General features: G+C 44.4%; 1 pseudogene; it reads left to right on the forward strand.

Moving 5' to 3' along the window:
- Positions 1-16,419: 16,419 nt before the first annotated feature.
- On the forward strand, positions 16,420-23,356 carry LOC123443328 (annotated as a pseudogene).
- The last annotated feature ends 3,461 nt before the right edge of the window (positions 23,357-26,817 follow it).

A 26,817-nucleotide genomic window follows, 5' to 3' on the forward strand; every position in this document is an offset into this window, starting at 1 on the left:
GGTTGCCTCCCAACAAGCGCTATTGTTTAACACCCTTAGCTAGGCATAAGGCGATAGAATCACGTATCATCGTGTTTGGTGCTCAAACCATAAGTAGCCCTCATCATGGATTCATAAGGCAATCTTATTTTCTTTCTAGGAAAATGTTCCATGCCCTTCTTTAATGGAAATTTAAATCTAATATTCCCTTCCTTCATATCGATGACAACACCGATAGTCCTTAAGAAAGGTCTACCAAGAATGATAGGACATGTCGGATTGCAATCAATATCCAGCATAATGAAACCTACGGGTACATAGTTCCTATTTGCAATAATAAGAACATCATTGATCCTTCCCATAGGTTTCTTAACAGTAGAATCCGCAAGATGCAAATTAAGAGAGCACTCATCAATCTCATTGAAACCTAGAACATCACATAAAGACTTTGGAATAGCGGAAACACTAGCACCCAAATCACACAAAGCATTGCATTCATAGTTTTTTATTTCGATTTTGATAGTAGGTTCCCACTCATCATGAAGCTTTCTAGGAATAGAAACTTCCAACTCAAGTTTCTCTTCAAGAGATTTCATCATAGCATCGACGATATGATCGGTAAAGGCCTTGTTTTGGCTATAAGCGTGTGGAGAGTTTAGCATGGATTGCATCAAGGAAATACATTCAATCAAAGAGCAACTATCATAATTGAATTCCTTGAAATCCAAAGTAGTAGTTTCAATACTACTCAAAGTTTTGATATCCTCCACTCCACTTTCAATGCTTTTAGAATCAAGATAGATAGACTCCGAATCATTGGGGCGTTTCTCAGCCAAGGTGGATTCATATCCAGCCCCATCATCATTAGGTTTGACACTAGAAAACAAGGATTCAATGGGAGTCACACCAAGCACTTTAAGATCTTCGTGATTCTCATCATGAGAACACGCCTTTTTAAGCCATTCATGTCTAGCACGAATTTGGGCGGTTCTTTCTTTACTCTCATTCATGGAAACACGCATAGCTTTCAAAGTTTCATCCATATTGATCTTGGGAGGAGCACATCTCACTTTCAAAGCATCAATATCAAGAGACATTCTATCAACGGTCCTAGCCAAGTCATCAATTTTGAGCAGTTTTTCTTCTATGAACGCATTGAAAATCTTTTGCGAGTTGATGAACTCTTTAATATTACTCTCTAAATCAGAGGGTAATTTGTTGTAATTTCCATGAGCATTGTTGTAGGAATTGCCAAAGTTATTAGAGGGATTACTAGGAAAAGGCCTAGGAATATAGTTACCTCTAAAAGCATTGTTGTGGCCAAAATTATTTCTACCAACAAAATTAACATCCAAGCTCTCATTACTACTCTCAATCAAGGAAGACAAGGGCATATCATTTGGATCTAAAGGAGCACCTTTACTAGCAAACAATTTCATTAACTCATCCATCTTGGCACTCAAAGAGTTAATTTCTTCTATAGCATGCACTTTTTTACTAGTAGGTGACCTTTCAGTGTGCCATTGAGAATAGTTTGTCATGATATTGTCTAGGAGGCTTCTCCTAATGTGATTTCCATGAAAGTTCCACCGGAGGCAGAATCCAAGATATTTCTAGAAGCAAAATTCAAACCAACATAGAAGATTTGTGTAATCATCCACAGACTCAAGCCATGAGGTGGACAATTTCTAATCATCAATTTCATTCTCTCCCAAGATTGTGCAACATGTTCATGATCTAGTTGCTTAAAATTCATGATATCATTACAGAGAGAGATAATCTTAGCCGGTGGAAAATACTTGGATATATAAACATCTTTGCACTTGTTCCAAGAATCAATACTATTTTTGGGCAAATATGAAAACCAAGTTTTTGCTCGATCTCGCAATGAGAACGGAAATAGCTTCAATTTAATCACATCATTATCCACATCTTTCTTCTTTTGCATATCGCATAACTCAATGAAGGTATTAAGATGGGATGCGGCATCTTCACTAGGAAGGCCAGAAAATTTCTCTTTCATAACAAGATTTAGCAAAGCACCATTGATTTCGTATGATTCTGCACTAGTGGCGGGAGCAATTGGAGTACTAATAAAAACATTATTATTAGTATTCGAGAAGTCCCAAAGTTTGGTGTTTTCAGTCATGGTGACTTTAGCAAGCAAACAAGCACACAAGCGAACAAAAAGCAAGCGAAAGAAAAGGGCGAACGAAAAAGGCAAATATTTTTGAAATTTTTGTTTTTCAGAAGTGGGGGAGAGGAAAATGAGAGGCAAAAAAGGTAAATGCAAGAGATGAGTTTGCGACAGTTACTTGGATAAGCTTCACTTAGAATAGTCCCCGGTGCCAGAAATTGACACGTTGGAGGAAGACTATTCTTGACTTGATACTCCCCGGCAACGGCGCCATAAATCCTTCTTGCTACCTCTTGAGCGTGCGTTGGTTTTTCCCTTGAAGAGGAAAGGGTGTTGTAGCATAGCAGCAATAAGTATTTCCCTCAGTTTGAGAACCAAGGTATCAATCCAGTAGGAGTATCAAGGCAAGTGTCCAAAGTACCTGCACAAAAACAAACAAGCTTGCACCCAACGCTATAAAGGGGTTGTCAATCCCTTCAAGATTGATTGCAAAGTGAGATCTGAAGGCAGAAAGTGCAACAAAGTAAAAGTGTAAGGCTGAAAATATGATGTGAAGTAGACCCGGGGGCCATAGTGTTCACTAGGGGCTTCTCTCATGATAGCAATTATTACGGTGGGTGAACGAATTACTGTTGATCAATTGATAGAACCGCGCAAAGTCATGACGATATCTAAGGCAATGATCATACATATAGGCATCACGTCCGAGACAAGTAGACCGATACTTTCTACATCTACTACTATTACTCCACACATCGACCGCTATCCAACATGCATCTAGTGTATTGAGTTCATGACGAACAGAGTAACGCCTTAAGCAAGATGACATGATATAGAGGGATAAATTCATGCAATAGATATAAACCCCATCTTTTTACCCTTTATGGCAACAACATAATACGTGCCTCGTACCCCTTCTATCACTGGGTGAGGTCACTGCACGGTATGAACCCAAAACCAAGCACTTCTCCCATTGCAAGAATTATAGATCAAGTGGGCCAAACGAAACCCAGAACTCAAAGAGAATTACAAGGATATGAAATCATGCATATAAGAGATCAGAAGAAACTCAAATAAGATTCATAGATAATCTGATCATAAATCCACAATTCATCGGATCTCGACAAACACACCGCAAAAGAGGATTACATCGGATAGATCTCCATGAAGATCATGGAGAACTTTGTATTGAAGATCCAAGAGAGAGAAGAAGCCATCTAGCTACTAGCTATGGACCTGAAGGTCTATGGTGAACTACTCACGCATCATCGGAGAGGCAATTGTGTTGATGGAGAATCCCTCCGTGTCTGAATCCCCCCTCCGGCAGGGCACCAGAATGTGCCCTAGATGGGATCTTGCGGGGACAGAAGCTTGCGGCGGCGGAAAAGTATTTTCGTGGCTCTCCTCCGTGGTTTCAGATTTTTAGGGAATTCATAGGCGGAAGAACTAAGGCAGGGGGCCCACAAGCCTGCTAGGCCCGCCCCCTAGGCCGGGCCTGGGTGGCTTGTGACCTCCTCTGATGTACCCTGCCATGGTTCTCAAGTCTCCCGCGTGTCTCTGTTCCAGAAAAAATCTTTTCGGAGGTTTTATTCCGTTTGGACTCTGTTTGATATTCTCATCTGAAATAGGTCAAAAACACGGAAAAAACAGGAACTGGCACTTGGCACTGAGTTAATAGGTTAGTCCCAAAAAAGATATAAAATGCATACAAAACATCCAAAATTGACAAGATAATAGCATGGAACCATCAAAAATTATAGATGCGTTGGAGACGTATCAATGTGGATGGTGACATTGATGATGATGAGACTATTCCTCCCACCACAAAGCAGTTCACCACTCAGGGAGTCTGGTACTAAGGGGTCCTTGGGTTGCTTACCTATTTCCATGGGTCGAACTCATGGGATGTTCTATCATCATTATTGGACTATAGATAAATAAAGTGATGTTGTATTCAAGATGGACTCCTCCGAAGACTTGGTGTGTACTCCATGGTCACGTAGTGATTGACATATTCCTCCTTGATGTATGATCGATGTTGTGTAATCCTAGCACCCCTGGTATCTGTGTAACCTAGGAGACTTTAGTTCATAGGACGAATTAAGCTCATTACTCCTAGGGTTTAGAGCATAACATCCGATCTCGAGGTAGATCAACTATGTACTTTGTATGCCACCATAAATATAACAAGAGCATGATGTAGGGTTTTACCTCCATTAAGAGGGCCCAAACCTGGGTAAACACTGTGTACCTTGTCTCCTATTACCCATTGATCCAAGATCCATAGTTCGGACCCCTACCCGAGATCCGTCAGTTTTGACACCGACAACCACTATGCTTAGATCTTCAACAATTCCAGTTATAAACTCCAAGGCTACTATGTTTGCTCCAGCTTCAACCACTATAGATGCACCTTCAGTTCCTCGAGTGACCACTCCTCTGACTCAGTAGACTTCGACAGAAGCTTTCACCGACGCACTTCTCTCCACTCCATCGATGACCACCGGAGCAGCAAGTCAGAAGACTTAATCGCCCCATGGAGGAGATCCATCCCAGAGCGATGTTCACTTCTATACCTTTCAAACTTTTTGGTAACTTGTTGGCAAAGGGGGAGAATGTGTATATATCATATGGCTTTGAGAGAGAGTGTGTGTTTCGTCTTTTGCTTTTGGTTATTTCACGTTCTTGATACATTGGTTTCATTTTGCCATCTTATGGTTGAGAGTGTTTGCTCATATAATTTGTCACTAATGCTATGACTGATTAGCCATGTGCTATATATCATGATCATTCATTTGTATTATTGGTGATGTGCATTATAGTTCATTCATATCATATTATGCTCTCCACCAAGATGTAGGTGGCATGGAAGGGTGACCCATGATCCTAATAAACTATGCACTTGTATTCAAACGCAAATACTAAAAAATGCACAAATTTAAGGGGAGCTCTTGGTTATCACATACTTCTCAAAGCGACGATATCATTCATTAACTATATCTATTGTCTAAGATTTGGTCTATACGTTTTCATCAATTACCAAAAAGGGGGGAGATTAAAAGTGCATTTAATGTCTAGGTGGTTTTGATAATTAATAACAACATATATGTCACTAAACTAACAATTTTCTGAAGTACATTTCAGAGAAGTTCAATGATTGGCATGGCTCGGACATGTGATGCGGAACCCCTATGATGCAAAGGGAATATACTGGCAAAAGCTGCAAGAATCTACATTTTGTTTAAGTGATATTGATCGCACTGAGTCCATGGGAAAACCAATACCATTAAGAGGGGATGAGGTAATGATGATGATCTTGTTGCTCAAGTGCTTAGAGATTTGCCACCAAAAACACTCAACCACATTCTCAACAAAATTATGTCTAAAACCCTAAAGAAAAATTGGTCCCACCGAAGCTTTCATTTCGGTGCCATCGAGTTACCTATGACAAAGCCCCTAAGCTAAACCCTAATATCTAGGTGCTATCGAGACCGTGGTCGGTGCAACCAAAAAGTAGTGACCAACTTGTTGGAATCAATTGTATTAATCTTAGAATCTCCAAGATGAAATGCTCATAACCTCCGAGTCATTGGGACTACTCAAGTTGAACAGAATCGGTCTCACGGAGTTATTTCCTTTGGTATCACCGAAAAGCCAAAAGCTACAACCTTTTGAACTAATCGGTACCATCGAGATTATATTTTGGTGCCACCGAGTTGGCTAATAAAGTTGTAACGATTGTACTTTTGGTGAAGGCTATATATACCCCTACACCACCACTTACTCTCAAAGAGAGCCATCAGAGCGAAACTACACTTCCACAACTCATTTTCTAAGAGAAAACCACCTACTCATGTGTTGATATCAAGGATTCCACTCCAACCAACAGATCCTTGATTTCTAGCCTCCTCAAGTTGTTTTCTACCCAAGCATCCTCTTCTACCAAGCCAAATTTCTATAAGAGAGTGATTGGGTGTTCAGGAGACCATCTTTTGAAGCACAAGAGCACAGATTTCATCATCAACACAACATCTATTACCTTTTGGAGACTGGTGTCTCCTAGATTGGTTATATTTCGCTTGGGAGCCTCTAAATCGTGTGGAGTCGAACCAAGAAGTTTGTAAGGGCAAGGAGATCACCTACTTCGTGAAGATCTGCCTGAGTGAGACTAGTCCTTCGTGGACGTAAGTCATGATGGCATAGACAAGGTTGCTTCTTCATGGACCCTTCATGGACTCGCGCAACCGTTAACCTCCGTGGGTTGACAATGTATCCATCAACATGGACGTACGATAGCACCACATATCGAAACCACGCCCAAAACATCGTGACTTCATTGCGTTTGATTTCTACTTGTAATGCCTTTACTTTTCGTTGTTCAACTCATAAACTTGCATGTTTAGGATGTTGCTAGACTCGATAGAATGCTAAAACATTCCAAACACTAAAATTGGGAAAAAATAAGTTTTAATTGGTCAAGTAGTCTAATCACCCCCCTCTAGTCACACTTTTGATCCTACAACTTCTCATTTCGCTTAGCCATCCAACCTTGCCCTCCTTTAGAGCTCACACGTTCGGCGGCGCCCCGGTGCCTCCTTTGGCGGTGGGCGTGGCTCCCCTTCCTAGAGTCGCAGTTCAACCTATACGTGACTTCCTCTTTAGATTCGTGCTCCGACGGTTTGGGACTGCTCGGACATGGCCATGGCTAAATCCCTGCATTCTATGTTGGTTGCAGCGACACATCTGGCTATCGTGTCCTTCTTGGAGGCATTTCCATGGGCTTTATATGTGCCCTCTTCGAACATCAGGGGAAACACTAGGTTCCGGCTATCCAGATCAGAAGATGACGGTGTCTCGACGTTGTTATCCTTCATGAAGGAGTCATTTTATTTGCTCACGGCGTCCTTAGTTCTTGTTTTGGAGATGTTGGTTGTCTAGTTGTTGTTGGGGAACGTTGCATGGGAAACAAAAAAAATCCTACGCACACGAAGACCTATCGTGGTGATGTCCATCTACGAGTGGAGATTGGATCTACGTACCCTTGTAGATCGCACAGCGGGAAGCGTTAAGAAATGCGGTTGATGTAGTGGAACGTCTTCACGTCCCTCAAACCGTCCCACGAACCGTCCTGCGATCTGTCCCATGAACCGTCCCGCGATCCGTCCCACGATCCGTTCCGATCTAGTGCCGAACGGACGACACCTCCGCGTTCAGCACACGTACAGCTCGACGATGATCTCGGCCTTCTTGATCCAGCAAGCAAGACAGAGAAGTAGATGAGTTCTCCGGTAGCGTGACGGCGCATCGGTGGTGGTGATGATCTACTCCTACAGGGCTCCGCCCGAGCTCCGCAGAAATCCGATCTAGAGGTGAAACTGTGTGGTATAGGCTAGAGTTGCACGTGGCAAAGTTATGTCTCAAAATAGCCCTAAACCTCTAGTATATATAGGAGGAACCAAGGGGTGGGGAAAACCCTAGGGCACCGGCCAAGGAGGCCTCCTTGGGTCGGACGACTTGGGGAAGGGAGGAGTCCTTCTCTAATCCCACTTGGATTAGGACTCCTTCCTTATTTTCCCACCTCTTTTGGATTTTCCACTTTTTCCTCATGGGCTTTCCTTGGATGACTTTGTCAGCCCATTATACCTTATTGTACATCCAACAAACCCACGTGGTCCCCTAGGGGCGTGGTGGGCCGACCCAGTGGGCCCCCGGAACCCATTCGTCATTCCCGGTACAATGCCAGCAATGCCCAAAAACTTTCCGGAATCCAAACACTAACTTCCTATATATCAAGCTTCGTTTCCGGACCATTCCGGAAACCCTCGTGACGTTCGTGATCTCATCCGGGACTCCGAACAACCTTCGGTCACCAACACATATAACTCAACTATACTAAAACATCATCGAACCTTAAGTGTGCAGGCCCTGCGGGTTCGAGAACTATGTAGACATGACCCGAGGCACTCCTCGGTCAATATCCAATAGTGGGACCTGGATGCCCATATTGGATCCTACATATTCTCCGAAGATCTTATCGGTTGAACCTCAATGTCAAGGATTCATATAATCCCGTATGTCATTCCGTTTGTCCTTCGGTATGTTACTTACCCAAGATTTGATCGTCGGTATCCGCATACCTATTTCAATCTTGTTACCGGCAAGTCTCTTTACTCGTTCCATAATACAAGATCCCGTGACATACACTTAGTCACATTGCTTGGAAGGCTTGTGCGTGATGTTGTATTACCGAGTGGGCCCCGAGATACCTCTCCGTCACGCGGAGTGACAAATCCCAGTCTTAATCCATGCTAACTCAACGGAAACCTTCGGAGATACATGTAGTGCACCTTTATAGTCACCCAGTTACGTTGTGACGTTTGATACACACAAGGTATTCCTCCGGTGTCAGTGAGTTACATGATCTCATGGTCATAGGAATGAATACTTGACATGCAGAAAACAATAGCAATAAAATAACACGATCACATACTACGTTCATAGTTTGGGTCTTGTCCATCACATGATTCTCCTAATGATGTGATCCCGTTATCAAGCGACAACACTTGTATATGGTCAGGAAACCTTGACCATCTTTGATCAACGAGCTAGTTAACTAGAGGCTTACTAGGGACAATGTTTTTTCTATGTATCCACACATGTATCTATGTTTCCAATCAATACAATTATAGCATGGATAATAAACGATTATCACGAACGAAGAAATATAATAATAACTAATTTCTTATTGCCTCTAGGGCATATTTCCAATAGTCTCCCACTTGCATTAGAGTCAATAATCTAGTTCACATCACCATGTGATTTTAACGAATCCAACACCCATATAGTTCTGGGGTTTGATCACGTCTTGCTCGTGAGAGAGGTTTTAGTCAAAGGTTCTGAATCTTTCAGATCTGTGTGAGCTTTAAAAATCTTTATGTCATCCTATAGATGTTGCTACTACGTGCTATTCGGAAATACTCCAAATATCTACTCTACTATACGAATCCATTTCACTACTCAGAGTTATTCGATTAGTGTTAAAGCTTGCATCGACGTAACCCTTCACGAAGAACTCTTTAATCAACTCCATAATCGAGAAAAAATCCTTAGTCCACTAGTTCCCAAGGATAACTTTGACCTCTGTTTTAGTGATTCAATCCTGGATCACCTTTTGTACCCCTTGACAGACTCATGGCAAGGCACACATCAGGTGCGGTACACAGCTTGGCATACTTCAGAGCCTATAGCTAAGGCATAGGGGATGACCTTCGTCCTTTCTCTCTCTTCTACCGTGGTCGGGCTTTGAGTCTTACTCAAATTCACACCTTACAACATAGCCAAGAACTCCTTCTTTGCTGATCTATTTTGAACTCCTTCAAAAACTTGTCAAGGCATGCACTTCATTGAAAGTTCTATTAAGCGTTTTGATCTATCTCTATAGATCTTGATGCTCAATGTTCAAGTAGCTCTATCCAGGTTTTCCTTTGAAAAACTCCTTTCAAACAACCCTTTATGCTTTACAGAAATTCTACATTACTTCCGATCAACAATAAGTCAAACACATATACTTATCAGAAATTCTATAGTGCTCCCACTCACTTCTTTGGAAATACAAGTTTCTCATAAACCTTGTACGAACCAAAAAGCTTTGATCATCTCATCAAAGCATATTTTCCAACTCCGAGATGCTTGCACCAGTCCATAGAGGGATCGCTGGAGCTTGCATACTTGTTAGCATCCTTAGGATTGACAAAACCTTCTGGTTGTATCACATACAACCTTTCCTCAAGGAAACCGTCGAGGAAACAATGTTTTGACATCCTATGTGCAATATTTCACAAAATATGCATCAACTGCTAAAATAATTCCAACAAACTTTTAGCATCGCTACGAGTGAGAAAGTCTCATCATAGTCAACTCTTTGAACTTTGTCGGAAACATCTTTGCGACAAGTCGAGCTTTTCTTAATGGTGACTTTTCACCATCATTGTCTGCCTTTATTTTAAAGATCCATCTTTACTTAATAGTCCTACGACCATCAAGTAGTTCTTCCAAAGTCTACACTTTGTTTTCATACATGGATCCTCTCTTCGATTTCATGGCCTCCAGCCATTTGTCGGAATCCGGGCCCACCATCGCTTCTCCATAGCTCGTAGATTCATCATTTGTTTAACAACATGACCTCCAAGACAGGGTTACCGTACCACTCTGTAGTAGTACGCGACCTTGTCGACCTACGAGGTTTGTAGTAACTTGATCGGAAGCTCAATGATCACCATCATCAGTTTCCACTTCAATTGGTGTAGGCGCCACAAGAACATCTTCCCGCGCCCTGCTACACACTGGTTGAAGTGACGGTTCACTAACCTCATCAAGTTCCACCACCCTCCCGCTCAATTCTTTCAAGAGAAACCTTTCCTCGAGAAAGGACCCATTTCTAGAAACAAACACTTCGCTTCCGGATCTGAGATAGGAGATGCATCCAACCGTTTTGGATATCCTATGAAGATGCATTTATCCGCTTTGAGTTCGAGCTTATCAGACTGAAACTTTTCACATAAGCATCGCAACCCCAAACTTTTAAGAAATGACAGCTTAGGTTTGTCCAAACCATAGTATTTACTGTGTCATCTCAACGGAAATACGTGGTGCCCTATCTAAAGTGAATGCAGTTGTCTCTAATGCATAACCCATAAACGATAGTGGTAATTCGATAAGAGACATCACAGTATGCGATGTATCTAATAGGGCGCGGCTATGACGTTCGGACACACCATCACACTATGGTGTTCTAGGTGGCATGAATTGTGAAACAATTTCCACATTGTCTTAACTTTGTACCAAAACTCACAACTCAGATATTCATCTCTATGATCATATCGTAGACAGTTTATCCTCTTGTCACGACGATCTTCACTCTGAAATAGCTTTGAACTTTTCAATATTTCATACTTGTGATTCATCAAGTAAATACTCCTGTATCTACTCAAGTCGTCAGTGAAGTAAGAACATAACGATATTCACTGCGTGCCTCAGCACTCATTGGACTGTACACATCAAAAATGTATTACTCCCAACAAGTTACTCTCTTGTTCCATGTGGTATTTTTTGCATGTCTCGGGTGATTCATAATCAAGTGAATCCAAATGATCCATCCGCTTGGAGTTTCTTCATGCGTTTATACCAACAGGTGTGGTTTGCACGGCTCAAACGTTTCAAAAATGAGTGAGTACAAAGATCCATCAGCATGGAGCTTCTTCATGCGTTTTACACCAACATGACTCAAGTGGCAGTGCCACAAGTAAGTGGTACTATCATTATTACTTTCTATCTTTTGGCACCAATATTATGAACATGTGTAACACTACGATCGAGATTCAATAAACCATTGAAGGCAACTATTCAAGCAAATAGAATAACCATTATTCTCTTTAAATAAATAATTGTATTGCAATAAACACGACCCAATCATGTTCATGCTCAACGCAAACACCAAATAACAATTATTTAGGTTTAACACCAATCCCGATGGTAGAGGGAGTGTGCGATGTTTGATCACATCAACCTTGGAAACACTTCCAACACTTATCGTCACCTCGCCTTTAGCTAGTCTCCGTTTATTCCGTAGCTTTTATTTGGAGTTACTAATCACTTAGCAATCGAACCAGTATCTAATACCCTCGTGCTACTAGGAGTACTAGTAAAGTACACATCAATATCATGTATATCAAATATACTTATGTTGACTTCGCTAGCCTTCTCATCTACCAAGTATCTAGGGTAGCTCCGCCTCAGTGACCGTTCCCCTCATAACAGAAGCACTTAGTCTCGGGTTTGGGTTCAATCTTGGGTTTCTTCATTAGAGCAGCAACTGGTTTGCCGTTTTATGAAGTATCCCTTCTAGCCCTTGCCCTTTTTGAAACTAGTGGTTTTACTAAACATCAACAATTGATGCTCCTTCTTGATTTCTACTTACGCAATGTCAAACATTGCGAATTGCTCAAGGATCATCATATCTATCCTTGATATGTTATGGTTCATCACGAAGCTCTAGCAGCTTCGTGGCAGTGACTTTGGAGAACCATCACTATCTCATCTGGAAGATTAACTCCCACTTGATTCAAGCGATTGTTGTACTCAGACAATCTGAGCACATGCTCAACGATTGAGATTTTCCCCTTTACTTTGTAGACAAAGAATCTTGTCGGAGGTCTCATACCTCTCAACAAGGGCACGAGCATGAAAACTCAATTTCATCTCTTAGAACATCTCTTATGTTATGTGACGTTTCAAAACGTCTCCGGTGCCTTGCTTTTAAGCCATTAAGTATTACACACTGAACTATCACGTAGTCATCAAAAACGTGTATGTCAGATGTTCGCAACATCCATAGACGACGCTCGAGGTGCAGCACACTGAGTGGTGCATTAAGGACATAAGCCTTCTGCGCAGCAATGAGGACAATCCTCAGTTTTACGGACTCAGTCCGCAAAGTTACTACTATCATCTTTCAACTAAATTTTCTCTAGGAACATATAAAAAACAATAGAGCTATAGCACAAGCTACATCATAATTCGCAAAGACCTTTTGCCTATGTTCATGATAATTAGAGTTTAACTAATCAAATTACTTAATAAACTCCCACTCAAGAAGTACATCTCTGTAGTCATTTGAGTGGTACATGATCCAAATCCACTAACTCAAGTCCGATCATCACGTGAGTTGAGAATAGTTTCAGTGGTAAGCATCTCTATGCTAATCATATCAACTATACAATTCATGCTCTACCTTTCGGTCTCATGTGTTCCGAGGCCATGTCTACACATGCTAGGCTCGTCAAGTTTAACCCGAGTGTTCCGCGTGTAAAACTGTTTTGCACCCGTTGTATGTGAACGTTGAGTCTATCACACCCGATCATCACGTAGTGTCTCGAAACGACGAACTGTCGCAACGGTGCACAGTCGGGGAGAACACAATTTCATCTTGAAATTTTAGTGAGAGATCACCTTATAATGCTACCGTCGTTCTAAGAAAAATAAGGTGCATAAAAGGATTAGCATCACATGCAATTCATAAGTGACATGATATGGCCATCATTTTGTGCTTCTTGATCTCCATCACCAAAGCACCGACATGATCTTCTTGTCACCGGCGCCACACCATGATCTCCATCATCATGATCTCCATCATTGTGCCGCCATCGAGGTTGTCGTGCTATCTATGCTATTACTACTAAAGATACGACCTAGCAATATAGTAAACGCATCTGCAAACACAAACGTTAGTTTAAAGACAACCCTATGGCTCCTGCCGGTTGCCGTAGCATCGACGTGCAAGTCGATATTAACTTTTACAACATGATCATCTCATACATCCAATATATCACATCACGTCATTGGCCATATCATATCACAAGCATACCCTGCAAAACCAAGTTAGACGTCCTCTAATTTGTTGTTGCATGTTTTACGTGGCTGATATGGGTATCTAGTATGATCGCATCTTACTTACGCAAAAAACACAACAGAGATGTGAAAATTGCTATTTAACCTCTCTCTAAGGACCGCCTCGGTCTAAACCAATTCAACTAAAGTTGAAGAAACAGGCACCCGCCAATCATCTTTATGCAATGAGATTGCACGTCAGTCGATGAAACCAGTCGCTCGTAAGCGTACGAGTTATGTCGGTCCGGGCCGCTTCACTCCAACAATACCGCCGAATCAAGAAAAGACTAAGGAGGGCAGCAAATAGAACATCACCGTCCACAAAACCTTTTCTGTTCTACTCGAGATAACATCTACGCATGAACCTAGCTCATGATGCCACTCTTGTGGAACGTTGCATGGGAAACAAAAAAATCCTACGCACACGAAGACCTATCATGGTGATGTCCATCTACGAGTGGAGATTGGATCTACGTACCCTTGTAGATCGCACATCGGGAAGCGTTAAGAAACGTGGTTGATGTAGTGGAACGTCTTCACGTCCCTTGAACCGTCCCACGAACCGTCTCGCGATTCGTTCCGATCTAGTGTCGAACGAACGGCACCTCCGCATTCAGCACACATACAGCTCGACGATGATCTCGGCCTTCTTGATCCAGCAAGCAAGACGGAGAAGTAGATGAGTTCTCGGCAGCGTGACAGCACGCCGGTGGTGGTGATGATCTACTCCTACACGGCTCCGCCCGAGCTCCGCAAAAATCCGATCTAGAGGTGAAACTGTGTGGTATAGGCTAGAGTTGCACGTGGCAAAGTTGTGTCTCAAAACAGCCCTAAACCTCTAGTATATATAGGAGGAGCCAAGGGGTGGGGCAAACCCTAGGGCGCCGTCCAAGGAGGCCTCCTTGGGTCGGCCGACTTGGGGAAGGGAGGAGTCCTTCTCCAATCCCACTTGGATTAGGACTCCTTCCTTATTTTCCCACCTCTTTTGGAGTTTCCACTTTTTCCTCATGGGCTTTCCTTGGATGACTTTGTCAGCCCATTATACCTTATTGTACATCCAATAAACCCACGTGGACCCCTTGGGGCGTGGTGGTCCCACCCAGTGGGCCCCTGGAACTCATTCGTCATTCCCGGTACAATGCGAGCAATGCCCGAAAACTTTCCGAAATCCAAACACCAACTTCCTATATATCAATCTTCGTTTCTGGACCATTCTGGAAACCCTCGTGACGTCCGTGATCTCATCCGGGACTCCAAACAACCTTCGGTCACCAACACATATAACTCAACTATACTAAAACATCAAACCTTAAGTGTGCAGACCCTACGGGTTCGAGAACTATGTAGACATGACCCGAGGCACTCCTCGGTCAATATCCAATAGCGGGACCTAGATGCCCATATTGGATCCTACATATTCTTCGAAGATCTTATCGGTTGAACATCGGTGTCAAGGATTCATATAATCCCGTATGTCATTCCGTTTGTCCTTCGGTATGTTACTTGCCCGAGATTTGATCGTCGGTATCCGCATACCTATTTCAATCTTGTTACCGGCAAGTCTCTTTACTCATTCCGTAATACAAGATCCCGTGACTTACACTTGGTCACATTGCTTGCAAGGCTTGTGTGTGATGTTGTATTACCGAGTGAGCCCCGAGATACCTCTCCGTCACACGGAGTGACAAATCCCAGTCTTGATCCATGCTAACTCAATGGACACCTTCGGAGATACCTGTAGAGCACCTTTATAGTCACCCAGTTACGTTGTGACGTTTGATACACACAAGGTATTCCTTCGGTGTGAGTGAGTTACATGATCTCATGGTCATATGAATGAAAACTTGACACGCAGAAAACAATAGCAATAAAATGACACGATCACATGCTATGTTCATAGTTTGGGTCTTGTCCATCACATGATTCTCCTAATCATGTGATCCCGTTATCAAGCGACAACACTTGTCTATGGTCAGGAAACCTTGACCATCTTTGATCAACGAGCTAGTTAACTGGAGGCTTACTAGGGACAGTGTTTTGTCTATGTATCCAGACATGTATCTATGTTTCCAATCAATATTATTATAAAATGGATAATAAACTATTGTCACGGACAAAGAAATATAATAATAACTAATTTATTATTGCCTCTAGGGAATATTTCCAACAGTTGTTAGTTTGGGTTGCCTGTGAGGGCGGCGAGTGTAGTTGTGTTTTCCTTTGTTTGGGTCATGTTTTTCATGTCTCTTTGCTTCGCGCATCAGGTTCACACCCTTGGATCCTTATTAGAAATCAGAGTGTATCTCCATACTGAGCATACAATCATTCTAGACGTAGTGGTTAGCACATGTGCGCGGAATTTAATTAAAGTATAGGGAGATTTCCATGAAACAACCAACACATCCCTCTCACAACCATTGACATGTGGGCCAAGTCACATTGGCACGCCATATGGACAGTACATACGTTTGTATAGGCATCATATTTGATCGTTCAAATAAGTTGCAACACCAGTTTTATGTATTTTATAAGTTTAACTACCAAAGTGACCGTGTCATATAAGTTGAGGCACCTATGATGTATTTAACTCTATAAGTTCTCAACTTTAAGAAAATGTGCAGCCTCGGTTTTATTTAGGGATAAGTTTTTTTTAAGTTCCAAACATTAAGAAAATGTGCAGCCTGTCTTTTTTTAGGGATACGTTTTTTTAATCCTTTGGAGGGATATAAGTTTTTTTTAGTGTGCAGCCTGGTAAGTCGTCAAGGCCAACATCTCTAGGCAGCCCAAGTTGTTATGAACAGTCCCACAGATTTAGGACGGTCGAGCCCATTAGGGTCCAGATGCCAGTCCAAACCAAAGCCCACCTCGGCCGTCTCCACACGGCCACGAACCCATCTCGAAACTGCCCCCAATCCAACTCCAGCGCTTCCCAGCCCTCGCCGCCATGGCAACCACCGACGATCCCACCGCCACCGGCGAGGTCCGGCGCCTCCTCGAGCATCTCGATTCCCAGCAGCAACTGCTAGCCACCTGCCACGACGCCTGGTCGCGCACGCTCGCCCACTTCGCCTCGCTCGACCAGGACGTCGCCTCCCGCTCCGCCTCCGTGGACGAGGCCCTGGCCGCCGCCGACGCCTCCACCTCCGAATCCCTCGCGGCGCTCGAGACACGCGAGGCCTCCGTAGCCGTGCGCCTCGCCGAGGCCTCCGACGCGCTCTCGGTCGCCCTCGCCGAGGCCGAGGCAGAATCCGCCGCGCCGCCGCCCACCGACATCCCTGGCGCCCTCAGGTGGATATGCCGCCGCATGGACGCTGCCTCGCTCTGGCGCTTTATGGCCGCGCGCCGCAGGGAGCTCACCGCCGTCCGTAAGGAGATCGCCCCCACCGTGGCTGCGTCCGTGGACCCGCACCGTCTCGTCCTCGATGTGCTCAGCGACTTCCTGGAGGCCGGCGAAGGCGCCGGTGAAGACCAGTTCTGGGTGCTCGGCATGCTGCTGCGCTCGTTGTTTGGTTCAGATGGGCGGAAGCCGCCGGAGATAGGAGATACGGTTGGTTGAGAGGGCGTCTGTGGTTGCAAAAAACTGGTCTGAGCGGTTTGGGATCAAGAGAGACTCGCCGGCTCCCATCAATGAGGAGGTGGAGATGACAGAAGCTGACGATGTTGATAATGCAGCGGTGCCAGATAAGAAAGTAGAGCAGGCAGATGCAAAAGAGGAGGAGGAGGAGGAGGAGGAGGAGGACGAGGAAGAAGAAGAAGAAGAGGAAGAGGAAGAAGAGGTAGAAGAGGTAGAAGAGGAAGAGGCAGAAGAAGAGGGAGACCCGGAGGAGCTGGTGGCTGCATCAGGTGATGAGGAGGAAGAGAACCCGGAGGAAGTAGACAATGAAACACAGGAGGACCCAGAGGAAGCGGGGATGGAAGCACTGAAGGAGAAGAAGGGAGAAGAGGTAAAGGTGGTGGTTCCTGCTGATGAGAAGATAGCCGAAGAAGCAGGGAAGAGCGAAGTTAAGGAAGAGTCGAAGGCAACGGGGGAAGTTGTCAAGGAAGGGGAGAATGGTGCATTGTGGCAAGCAGAGGCACATTTATTCCTGCAGATGGTTGCGGCATTTGGATTGAAAGACAAGTTTGATGGAGAGTTCTTGAAGAGCCTGTTTGTTGCTAACCGTCGAAGGAAGGAACTTGCGAGGTTTGCCTATGTCCTCGGGTTTGAGGAGACCGTCGCAGGTGATGATGACCTACTGACATGGTTTTTAAATTTCTTACTTTTGTTATCTGATTTAGTGACAGGTCTTCAGTTCATTGAGTATGAGGATTGCGGACATTCTTCTGAGTTTACTTTGCAAATCAAGGCATTTTCTAGATTGAGAAAGAAATACCCTTAGAACCTGCATTTTCCTTACTTCAACGCAACAACTTAATATTTATTGCTTTCACTGTATGTTTGATTTGGTAGTATGATTTATGCATCTAAATAATCATGTAAACATGCTCAATATTCTTTGTATGACGTTCTTCTTGAGTTGTATTATAAGGTAGTAGCTGTGATGTTGCTTTCTTCTTGGTGGTATACTCCGTATTTAGGGATTAGGACATACTACCTTCGTCCCATATTAAGTGTCGCTCAAATGGATGTATCAGCACTGAAATATGTTTACATACATCTATTTGAGTGGCACTTAATATGGGATGGAGGGAGTATAGTACTCCCTCCGTTCCAGAATATAAAGAGGTTGCTTGGATACGTTTTAGTCCCATGACTAAAAGTAATGAGACTAAAACTTGCTAGCCTCACCCATGCTTGGATCCAAGTACTAAAGAGACTAAAACCAAGTTAATGAGCATTTATTATCCTCCAAACCCTCCAATCCAGAACTTGCATGAGGAGTTAAATGAGGAGAGAGAGGACTAATGCATATTTTAGTAGGGGTACCCCTGACTAAAAGATTTTAGCCTCAAGACTAGTTTTAGCCTCTCTTTAGTCAGGGGTGCTTGGAACTTTAGCCTCTTAAAGAGACTAGTTTTAGTCAGACTAGTTTTAGTCTCTTGGATCCAAGCACCCTCAAAGTGTGTCAGTTTTCTTGTAAGTCAAATTTATGTATGTTTGACCAAGTTTATAGAATAAAATATCACCATCTACAATACAAAATCAATAAAATATGAAAATATTTTTCATGATGGATCTAACGGTACATATTTGGTGTTGTAGATAACTAGATATTAATATTTTTTCCTAAAAACTTGGTCAAACATGCAGATGTTTGACTTTTGAAAAACTAACACACCTTATATTTTGGAACTGAGGGGATATAAATTTTAAGGAACTAAATTCTACTTGAGCTTACTCATGAGCAAAAAAACATCAGAAGGCTTAGAATAAGTTTGGAAGGACCTTGTTAACTTGACGAATTTAAGCAGCTTCTTGCTTTTGGTCAGTTTTGTGCCTCCGGACTGCATTTTAACTGGGTGAATTGGTGAGAACAACGTACTTTCGAAGTTGCAGTCTGTTTGTTTGTTTGTTTTCTTAGGGTTTGTAGTTTGTTTAATAACCATCTAAAAGGCCTTTTAAAAAAAACCCATCTAAAAGGCTTGATGAATTGATACTCACAACTACTTCTAACTAGATTAGGGCCCCTTTGTTTGGGCTACAGATTCCTGAGAATCACTTTGCTAGGGATTCCTGAGAATCAGTTGTGGCTCTGGATTCCTGAGAATCAGAATCTGGTTGTTTGTTTACTCTATTGTGTGTCAGCTTTAGGAGTTGTGGCTGTTGTGAAATGTCAGTAACGCCCTCGACTGCTTATATGTAGATTAACTGCATTTTATCCGTTTTGACTTGATAAAGTGTGAATTAGCACAAAAACACAATATATTAAAAATATGCACTAACCATAGTCTTACATACGTACACATATCATCCAAAATATTCACCATTCATCAAAGTCTCATCAAGTAATATGTGAAACTATACTTGATCCGCCATCAATCCATCAGCAATCGCATCACGAGTTGTTTTCATGGTCGCATCATCACCAACCACAATGTTCGATACATGTCCTATGGGTAGGGGATGTAAATTCCCTGGCATGTAGTTCTCATCATGATCACATTTGTCAAACTCCAAGTCTCTCAAATTGCTTTCTCTAATGCAATTATTAAGTGCCATGCATGCAATGATGATTCGAGCTTGCTTCTCAGGAGAGTAACTTGGCATATTTTGTAAAATACGCCATTTCATCTTCAAGACACCAAATGAACGCTCAATAACATTGCGTAGAGATGAATGTGCAAAGTTAAATGTTTCCTTCTTCCCATTTGGTGGGAGACCTTGACGAAATTCTGGCACATGGTACTTTTGCCCTTTGTATGGAGCTAAATATCCATCACAATTGGGATAACCTGAGTCAACAAGATAGTACCTCCCTGCACAAAGTAATATTCATCACAACAAGGGATCAACAAGGTAAATAAAACGATATTTTCAAACTTTGCAAACAACTTGGTTGCTATGAAGTACTCATCACTTTGTTCATCTGCTCCACATGCGACAACGTCTTCCATTATCTTCTCAATTTCAGTAGCAACACTATTCTTATGTGAGTTCATTGCCGCATCTTCACTAATCAAGTGGTCAACCATGCGCTTGAAGTCCCTTTGAACGGGATTCTTTTTACTAGAGGTACCATCTATCTTCACTGGCAATTTCTTTGCCTTCTTGGCTTGGGTACCTTCTATCTCCTCTATTTCATCTTCAAGATCAAGCACTTCATGCTCACAACCTGGCATCATAGAACTTTCTCCAGTAACATTGATATTCTCATACATGATACTCATTTCCTCCAAATTATCTGGACCACATTTACGAAACTGCAAGAAGTCCTTGTTCTCCTGAATAAATAAACCGTTTGACACATGTAAACAAACAATTCTAGTTAAATATTAGGTACGCAACTATTTGATCTTATGAATATGACTTACTTCACCGGCTTTTTTCCACCATTCATCATCAGCTATCACTGTGTTTGTTTCATCATTCCAAGCTAGGCCAGTTGATATGTTCTTAAGGATCAACCAGTCCCTATACAAAGTCCTCAAACTGCCCCATTTATTTTTGAACTGCAACCTACTGTAAAGTTTTCCGGTCTGCTGTAAGAAACCAACTTCTACATTCTTGTACCCAGCCGGGTTCAAGAATTTTGTAGGCCTATTCCCCTTTACCTTCTCATTGGCAGCAAGTTTACAAAAAATAGTGGTCATTTCTGAACTCCAATTGGCTTTTGACATCTATAAATATTCAGCATGCAAATAATGTTAACAAGATGCATATTCTATCAATTGGAACAATCATATGGCACAACACAGGCATGCTCGGGAAATAAACGCATGAAACAGACCATGAAACAATCATATGTTCATAATATTCCCTGTTTACCTTGTTCTGATGGGGATGGGGGCAGCGATGCAGCAGGAGCCGGCGACAGGGAGGGCGCAGCTGGAGGCGACGGGGTGGAGCTGGAGGCGACCGGGCCGGAGCTGGGGGCGACGGGGCGGGCGCGCTTGGGGCGACGGGGCCGACGCGCTTGGGGCGACGGGGCGGGCGCAGCTTGGGGCGACGGGGCCGACGACGGGGCGGGCGCGCTTGGGGCGACAGGGCGGGCGCAGCTGGAGGCGACGGGGCCGGCGACGGGGCGGGCGCAGCTGGAGGCGACGGGGCCGGCGACGGGGCGGGCGCAGCTTGGTGGACGGCGGAGGGGCCAGATCCGCACGCCGGGGTGGCGACGGCCCGACGATGGCGGCGGTGGCGGCGACGGAAACCTAGAGAACGAGAGCCTCTGTCCCAGAACGAATGCGAGCTGTTTCGATGGAGAGATGAGTTTGGGCTGCGGTGGCATATCCATCGTAATAACGGTGAGAAGAGTGCCTGTATTTGGAATGGGGTAAGTGGCAGCTCGGGAATCAGCGATTTCGCTGATTCTGGCTTCCGGCTGCGTGTAGTGCATTTTTAGGAATCGATTCTACGTAGCTGTGATGCGAATCTGCTGTTTGTTTCAGAATCTGATTCTGGAGGAGCTAGAATCTGGGAATCAATAGCTAAAGCCCAAACAAAGGCCACCTAACGTTTTGTTGAAGTTTCCGTGTCGAGTTTCGAACTATACATGATTAGCCTCTGTTTTTTATTCGGATCTGGTGGTTACTATATTTTTAGTAGTTCAGAGAAAAGAAGACATGACTCAACTATTCTGTTATTACTTTGCAGATGTTGTTCAGGAATTGCTTACTTCAGGAAATGTAATCGAGGGTATATATATTGCTCATGAGGCATGTTTGCTTGAGCGATTTCCTCCTGCACCTCTTCTTCACTCTTATATAAAGGACTCCACTAAGAAGGCCCAGGCCATGCTGAGTAGTGGAAGACGCTCCAGTTCTTCTGTTGTAAGACTCCATCCCACTCTCCGAACTTGAGTTATTTTTGTTAAATTCATCATTCAATTTGGTCATCGGTCTTTTTCTCTCTGAATGCCTGCATGAAGGTCATTGATGAACGAAATGAAATTAGTGACATGCCTTTGATTTAAACAACCTGCAGTTCTGTCATATCTGTGACGTGCATCAGTTTTGTTATAGTAGTATCATTTACACAAAAGCAATTACGCCTCTTAAATTTAAACAGTTGATTCAAAATTGTAGTGCCTATGTGATTCATCAGTCGTAGAATCATGTTGAGTATCTTTGAGTTCATAGATTAGTTTGTTCCATGTAGTCCATCCAGACCACTGTTTTTTAGCCCTATCTATTTGCTTGGTTTCCTGTTTCGAGTTTGGATGCACTATTACAAACAAATTTTTATTTCTGTTGGTTAGCTGAGACTTCATCCGTTTAAAAATATAAGGCCACTTTTCTTGTTCAGCATGTAGATTTAGAAATCCATGAAACCAAGAGACAATAATAAATGGAAACGACCTTGCTATCCATGGTGTTAGTGTCGTGGGAGTAAGAAAGAGATAAGTTAGCATGGGTGTTCATATTGGAGAGAGAGGATATAAATTAGGCAAAAAGAGAACAATATCATTAAATTCATGAGCATGATTCTCAAGGTTCGAGGCCTTAGTTACTTGCCCATGGAAAATGAAGCATACCATTATCCTTTTTCCAGTTCTCTATCCCTTTTTCCAGTCCTTGGTAACTTGTGGTACTCAAGAAAGGCATCATGTTTTTTCTCTCCAGGAGGAGTCTAAGTCCTTGGAGTGCATACGCCTGCAAGGTTGTCATCAGGTGCGTTGAGTCCTGCCAGCTAGTACCCGTATTTAACATCGATCACTTAAAAAAGAAGGTGGCGAGGATGGTTAGAGAGAAGGCTGACTGGAAGAGGCTAGGCAGCGGAAACAGATTCCAGAACAAGCGAGCACGGGGAGCAGCCGGGCCTCAGTCCTTCCCTGCTGCAAAGTCTGCAAGGGCATCAGGCTCAGGCTCAGGCTACGGGCCATCATTCCAGAACCCAGTGTCCCGTTCCTTTGGCTATGCGGCTCGTGCTGGGTACGTGAACCCGGCTGCTGCTGCTCAGCCCTACTATGCGCCGGGGAGCATGGCAGCGCGGCGTGGCGGCGTGCTGTATGGCGGACCTGGAGCAGCATTCGGGGCGCAGCAGCCGTACCACCGTTAAGGCCAGCCATAGCCGTTGATGTTGCTGGACAAATTGCTGTTTCTTGTTGATTTGTACCACCTTTTGCGTTGTAACATTTATCCTTGCCGTGTAACTCTTAGTCGACTGGATGCGATTTGAAGAGATTCAGTCTTGGTATATGCTTGCTGCCTTCTTTTTGGCTGCCTCTGTATGCGAGATACCGTTTGACTGAATGAAACTGTATGCTGAATGTTGAAGAGATTGAGCGCCATTGACATTCAGTCTTAGTATATGCTTGCTGCCTTCTTTTTGGCTGCCTCTGTATGCGACATACCGTTTGACTGAATGAAACTGTATGCTGAATGTTGAAGAGATTGAGCGCCATTGAGATTCAGTCTAGAGCATCACTAGTAGTACCATCAAACCAGTTTAAGGGTTGAGAATTGGCATTTTTTGGTACTTTTAAGGGTTGAAAATCAGGGGCAAAGACTGAACCACCGTTATAAGGGTTGAATTTAAGGGTTCTAGTTTTTGTCGCAACCTCAACCCTTAAAATTATCATTTGACATATCACAATTATCACTAAAAACACAATCAACCTTGAAACAAACTAGGAAATGAAAATCATTGATGTATGGTTTAATAGTTTACATCACAAAATCATCATCTTCCCCCTCTCATCGACATCATCACTAAGAAGTTGCACCTCGGAGCCATCTCCTAGACCACTTCCACGTCCATCAAGCACCTTCATAGGCGCCGGTGGTGGAGTCCTCCACACCGCCATCACCACTACCACTCATCAGAGTGTCACCCCGAAGAGTAGAGGACACACCACGGAATATCCTCTTCCTCTCCGCGATGTCCTCCTTGTAGTCCTTCCACCACATCAATTGGTATTCATCCATGTCCTTCTTGGACATCATCATGTGTTCCTTCTCTTTCACCATGAGTTCCTTCCATGCCTTTGCTTCTTTGACCTTGATCATCCTCTCCTCCAAGTCGGCCTTGCGCCCTCTTTCTTCGGCCTTGCGCTTGGCTTCTTCACGCCTTGCGTCAACTTGTGCAAGCTTCACCTCTTTCTTCTTCTCGATGCTAAGAAGCTTTGTCTCCAATATCTTCATTGTCAATGTCTCCCTTGACTTCATCATATGCTCCATCTTCTCCCTTATGCTTGACGCCTCTCCTTCCATCTTCTTCCTTAGCTTATCCTTCTTGGTTCCCTCGGGCTTGCACAAGTTCCTTTCCTCCTCATCACTACCATCCATCCCAAGCATTGTCGCCTTCTCGGATGCGGTCTCTTGATCCCTCAACTTCCACTTGTCAAAAGTTTGAAGAATTGCCCAAGCATGCTTAAATGAGAATTCTTTGCCCTTGGAAGCGGCCATCTCCTTGTACCTCAAGCCGACAATTGTCTTCTACAAACCCACCAATAACATAGTAAACACACATAAGAACCTAACAATAGCATAGAAAATCAAAATAGATGTGAAAACACACATACACTACTGGAATCCTAAAATTTGTCGTCTGCCATGTCTTTGCCGTCCGCTGACACATCGCAAAGATCCTCTTTGCCGTCAACTAGCGCAAAGCTGACGGCAAACAGAAGCCTGATGGCAAAGGTGATGTTTGCCGCCAGCCTTGCCTTTGCCGTCGGCCAGCGGACAACAAAGACACCAAAGGGGGACGACAAAGGAGAGGCTGACGGCAAAGGGGGCGCCACCCCTAACGGCCGAAGCCCACCCACCCCATCCACCCCTTTGCCGTCCGCCAGCCTGCTTTTGCAGACGGCAAAGGGGCGCCGCCCTAACGACAGTCAGCCCCCACCCCCGCTCCCATAACGGCCCTGCCCCCCTCTCTCTCTCACAAGCCCTGCCCCCATTCTCTCCCGCGCGCCCCCTACCCACCCGAGAGCCGCCGCCACCACCACCTGAGCCGCTCCGGCCCACCACCGCCGCCCACGGCCGGAGCTCCCCGCGCCCCTCCTCCCCGCGTCGTGCCCACCCCAGCACCCCGCCACCACCACCGGAGCCGCTCCGGCCCACCACAGCCGCCCTCGGCCAGAGCTCGCCCTCCCCTCCTCCCCGCACCCCTCCTCCCCGCGCCCCTCCTTGTAGGAAATATGCCCTAGAGGCAATAATAAAATGGTTATTATCATATTTGCTTGTTCATGATAATCGTCTATTGTTCATGCTATAATTGTATTAACAGGAAAAGTAATACATGTGTGAATAAATAGATCACAATGTGTCCCTAGCAAGCCTCTAGTTGGCTAGCTCGTTGATCAATAGATGATCATGGTTTCCTGATCATGGACATTAGATGTCATTGATAACGGGATCACATCATTGGGAGAATGATGTGATGGACAAGACTCAATCCTAAGCATAGCACTAGATCGTGTTGTTCGTATGCTAAAGCTTTTCTAATGTCAAGTGTCTTTTCCTTTGACCGTGAGATTGTGCAACTCCCGGATACCGTAGGAGTGCTTTGGGTGTATCAAACGTCACAACGTAACTGGGTGACTATAAAGGTGCACTACGGGTACCTCCGAAAGTGTCTGTTGGGTTGGTACGAATCGAGATTGGGATTTGTCACTCCGTGTGACGGAGAGGTATCTCTGGGCCCACTCGGTAGAACATCATCATGAGCTCAATGTGACTAAGGAGTTAGTCACAGGATGACGTGCTACGGAACTAGTAAAGAGACTTACCGGTAACGAGATTGAACAAGGTATAGGTATACCGACGATCAAATCTCGGGCAAGTTCTATACCGACAGACAAAGGGAATTGTATACGTGGTTAATTGAATCCTTGGCATCGTGGTTTATCCGATGAGATCATCGTGGAACATGTGGGAGCCACCATGGGTATCCAGATCCCGCTGATGGTTATTGGCCGGAGAGTGTCTCGGTCATGTCTGCATGCCTCCCAAACCCGTAGGGTCTACACACTTAAGGTTCGATGACGCTAGGGTTATAGGGAATTGTTATACGAGGTTACTGAAGGATGTTCGGAGTCCCGGATGAGATCCTGGACATCACGAGGAGCTCCGGAATGGTCCGGAGGTAAAGATTGATATATAGGATGGATGGGTTTGGACGCCGGAAATGTTTCGGGCACCATCGGCAAAGTGCGAGGACCACCGGAAGGGTTCCGAAGGCTCACCGGGAGGGCCCACAAGCCTCGAAGGGCTGCGTGGGCCAAGTGCGGGAGGGAACTAGCCCTAGGTGGGTTGGTGTGCCCCCCACACCCAACCCATGCGCAACCAAGAGGGAGGGAAGGGAAAACCTAGGCGCTGGTGGGCCTAAGGCCCACCTAGGGGTGCGCCACCCCCTCTCCCTACCCTGGCCGCACCTCCCATGTGTGTGTGTGTGGGGGGGGGGGGCTGTCGTACCACCTAGGGTGGGAACCCTAGGGGTGGCACACCCCGCTCCCATCCTCCTATATATAGAGAGGGTTTTGGGGCTGTTTTGGACACAGTTTTCCCTCTCCCTCGGCACAGCCCTGCTCCCCTCCTTCCTCCTCTCCCACGGTGCTTGGCGAAGCCCTGCCGGGAGACCTCGTCTCTCCATCGACACCACGCTGTCGTGCTGCTGGAGATCTTCCCCAACCTCTCCCTCCTCCTTGCTGGAT

Source organism: Hordeum vulgare, chromosome 3H (genome assembly GCF_904849725.1).
Source record: "Hordeum vulgare subsp. vulgare chromosome 3H, MorexV3_pseudomolecules_assembly, whole genome shotgun sequence".
Taxonomy (NCBI): Eukaryota; Viridiplantae; Streptophyta; class Magnoliopsida; order Poales; family Poaceae; genus Hordeum; species Hordeum vulgare.